The sequence below is a fragment of the Arachis ipaensis genome, chromosome B09 (genome assembly GCF_000816755.2).
Source record: "Arachis ipaensis cultivar K30076 chromosome B09, Araip1.1, whole genome shotgun sequence".
Classification (NCBI taxonomy): Eukaryota; Viridiplantae; Streptophyta; class Magnoliopsida; order Fabales; family Fabaceae; genus Arachis; species Arachis ipaensis.
Window position 1 is genome coordinate 95,146,841 of NC_029793.2, and position 4,272 is coordinate 95,151,112.

General features: G+C 33.3%; 1 long non-coding RNA gene across 1 annotated transcript in view; it reads right to left on the reverse strand.

The window, feature by feature from the left end:
• LOC110266464 overlaps positions 1-877 on the reverse strand; it is a 3,063-nt gene extending 2,186 nt beyond the window's left edge. The window contains exon 1 of the long non-coding RNA XR_002353873.1: positions 121-877. This is a non-coding gene — a long non-coding RNA (uncharacterized LOC110266464). The remainder of the gene's footprint in view (positions 1-120) is intronic.

The window sequence follows — 4,272 nt, forward strand, 5'->3', positions numbered from 1 at the left end:
ATTCCTATATATGTTTTAATTGATAAAAAAAAAAACCTTACAATAAAAGAAATGGATATATTTCAACAAAAACATATGCTTAAAAAAAAAAAGGAAAATTTATACCAATAGATGATTTACCATAAAAGAATGAAAAAAAGAGCTGCACTTGTCATCTATATGGACTACTCAAGAGAAATCCTTTCCAGCTTCAATACTGATTGACGAGCCTAAGTTTGGTTCTTACATGAGAAGAAGAGAGTCTAATATAGCCAAGGCCAACTTGCCGGTCATAGTCGAACACGAACACGAACTCAAACAGAGTCATGTCATGTTTTAATGCCGGCAAGTCATCCTTGGCTGCATCACACACTCTGCCTCTTCATGCAAGTTTCCCTTAGGCGTGGCTAGGAAGTAAGAATAACCACCTTATTCTTCTTCTACTTCATTCATTCTTCAGCGTATATATGTTGCTAATAATAACTTACCATGGTGCATATATATATAAGGTATGAAATTATATATTATATACTATTTATATGTATTAAATGGGTGCATTAACACATTCTAAAAGTAGAAAGGTGTGGCCTTACCTGCCACCAAAAGCCATACTGCAAAAAAAGTTGCACCGCCGTATTGACATATTGCCATGTTCATCCAAAACTATATGTTCGATTGGGTATAGCAGATAGGGGACCAATTCAGGAACTTTTGGGCCCACTCTTTCTCCTTTTCTGTGTCATCCATATCTTGGGGTGGTATGGGACACACAAAGATAGGAATCTTTCATTGGGTGGAAAGATTTCATGGTTCTTGATGACTACTACTACTCTTACTTACCATATCACTTTTTATGCCTTCAAATCTTGTTCATTGCTAATTATGGGTCTGATGTATGAAAATTAGTAAAAAGAAACATTAGTACATTTTTGTTTTGTTTGAACTTTTCGCAAGATTAAAAAAAAAAATCCTACTTGAATTAATTTTAAAGGTTAAATACTTTTTTATTTCTAACATCTTGGGTTAAAATTAAAATCATCTCCTAATATATTTTTTATTTATATCGTTCCCAACATCTTGAGTCAAAATTAAAATTATCTTCCAATACTTTTGTAAGACTAAAATTTGAAGAAATATCAAAACTTATTATAAATTCACACATGCTATATCTCTTACATGCTCCATCACTCATCAGGTAACTTAATAAGTAATAAATTAAAACACAAATAAAAAAAAATAAAAGTCCAAAACATCACTCCTTTACTAATCCAATATATAATCCGATTTCTAAACATGAAAAGCTCCCTCTTGATCGCTTCAATTTGGAGTGACTGCAAATTAAGGTGTCATGCCTAAACCTTAATTATAACTCTCCTGCTTTTAGCTACTATTTGCAACATAACAGTAGAAATGTGTATAAAATAAAACTTCCCTCCCCATCCTATACAAGTTTTTAAGAAACAAAACCCAGAGTACAATTATAATAGAAATAATGACATGGCAATCAGTAATTTTTTATCAACAAGATCAAGTAACTGCGACAATCTCAACCCATTAGCACACAACAAATAGCAATACAATTCTATTTTCAAACAATACAAACTAAACATCACCCAATTTCAAGCACGAGACAGAAAGGTAATAGCTCTTAACTCAAACACATTTAACAGATAGCACAAAGTACTTTTATCTATTAGTCTCAGATCCTTAATGAAAGCCTCAACCACATCCCTGAGAAAAAATCGCGGCAGAATTGATACGGAGTTTACAAACCAATATCTGCAAAACTACCGATAAGTATACCGGATCATATCAAATAATACCACGGTGAATGGGTTATCATTCTCACGAGAATTAACGGATTAACCAACAATAATTAATTGGCTATTCTAATTAAACAAGTCAAATTTGGATGAGAATCAATTACGAATATAATGCAAAACTATATAACTTGGCAAAGAAGTAAATGACGGTAAAGTAAATGACTAAAAATAAAGAACAAGGAAGTAAATTACTGAAAATGTAATTGACTGGAATTAATAAATGGTTTAAGAGCATAAACAGAGAATATATTTATATTGCAAAATTGAAATAAGACAATAAATGAAGGCAGAAATTAAACAATTAAGAATATTATACGATGGTGAACATTGAGGTTTAGAGATGTTAACTCTTTTGGAATTATGGATCTTCAATCATGCAATTATTGATCTCTGGCAAATCTTAAGTGGTTGAACTCCAATCTCTTGGTAATTCAACCTCTCTTAACTTGATCAATTGCCAATGTCTTGATATAATTGCTCATGAGAAGAGATGAAGATTGGTCTCTGATTTAGAGCCACACAACTCTTAAGATCTGAATTTAGTTGATTATATGTCACATATCAAATCTAAATACAAGAGCAGAAGAATTGAGAGAGAGAATCTTCAAACTTAATTCCTATAAATCAACCTTTCAGTTAATCAAAAAATTCAACCCAGATTCAAACCACCTCTAAATGAATTTGAATCATTCAAAGTCAAAACAAAAATTCTCTCTTAGAACCAATAATACATGAATTAAAGATAGAGAATCAATGAATTCGTTTCATTAGAGATTAACAGAGCTCTTCTCCTCAATGAAGAAGAGTTATTGACTCATGTCTCAAGGATTACAGAATTCAAAAAGTGTAAAAATGAAAAATGACCAAAAGTCCTCTTTCAATTCTTTCTTCTTCTCTTTTATACTCCTTTCCTTTTGCCTTCAGATTCAATATCCAATTTCATTCAATTTCATGTCCAATTCAAGGTCCAATTTCAACCCAACACAGTCCATGATATTAGCCGAGTTAATTCACTTTATAATTCCACCTAATTTGATGATTAATTAGACCTTTAAGTGGAATATTTTCCTTAAAGAATGGCATGGAACACTTCCATAGTGCCGTGCCACGGCACAATTAAGTTGGCCCAATATTTGAATGAGTGAAGCAATAGGCGTGGGACGCTGAGAACTTTCCGTGGCACTTCAAGTTTACTGATGAGGACAAATTGTTGTGTGGTTTAGAATTTCAAAAATGAAATTTCGTTGCAAATATAGTTCTAAACCAACAAACAATTTTTTTAATAAAAAATTTGGTTGTCACAAGTTCAACCCCAATAAAATAATCGAAGTATTTAAACCTCAGGTCGTTCTTCTTAGGAATTGCAATGAAGTGTTCTTGTTATTGGCTATGAAGTATGTTTTTTGGGTTTTTGGAATAATAGACAAGAAATGTAAATTGCAAAAGAATTAAACTAACAACTAACAAAGCTCTTGGCAAGGTATGAGAATTGGAAGTCCTATCCTTGTTATCATCATCAATTGTGACAACAATTGTCCATTGCTCCACTTAGTTAACCTCTAACTATGAAGGAAAGTCAAGTGGATATCAACTTGAGATCACAAGTCCTAGCCAAATCATAATGAAAGGCTAGCTTTAGTGACATTCAAATTGACTAGCAAATTCCAATTATCAATCAACAAGAGAGTTTGATAACTCAAGAGTCACCAAATACTCAACATAAGCCATGAGGAGAAAAACCTACCTCATAACTAAAAGAGACAATTCATCAAACACATAAAAGACAATAAAGGCAAACAACATAAATTGCAAGGATTAAAGGAAGCTATAACTACAAAAGCAAGAGATCAATAATAGAAAACTAAAGCAAGCATTAAAAGACATGAAACAATAAATTGCTTTGAATGGAAATGGAGATCTACATAAGAATTCATAAACAAAAAGGAAAATTAAAGCAAGAGAAGAAGTAGATCTAGATTTAAAAGGAAGAAAACTAAAAACCTAAAACAGAGAGAGGAGAGAGCTTCTCTCTAGAATTCTACATCTAAAGCTAAGGTGTATTCTTCCCTAAGCTAATGTCTTGATCCCCCTTTGAATTCTGCCTATAATAGCCTCAAAATTGAGTTGGATCTGGGCCTGGAAAGTTCAGAAATCGTCCCCAATATTTTCACTTTAATGATGTCACGTGCGAGCTACGACGCGTACGCATTGGTCACGCGTACGCGTCGCTTGGCATTTTACTATCCATGCGTACGCATCATGTCACGCATACGCGTCATGTCACGCGTACGCATCACCGTGCGACTTCATCTTCCACGCGTGCGCGTATGTTGCGCATGCGCGTCGGTTTCAGCACTCCAAATCCTTGATTTTCCATGACTTCTCCATTTTGCATGCTTTTCTCTTCATTACTTTGATCCATTCCTAGCCTTTTCAACCTGAATTCACTAACAAATAAATCAAGGCATCT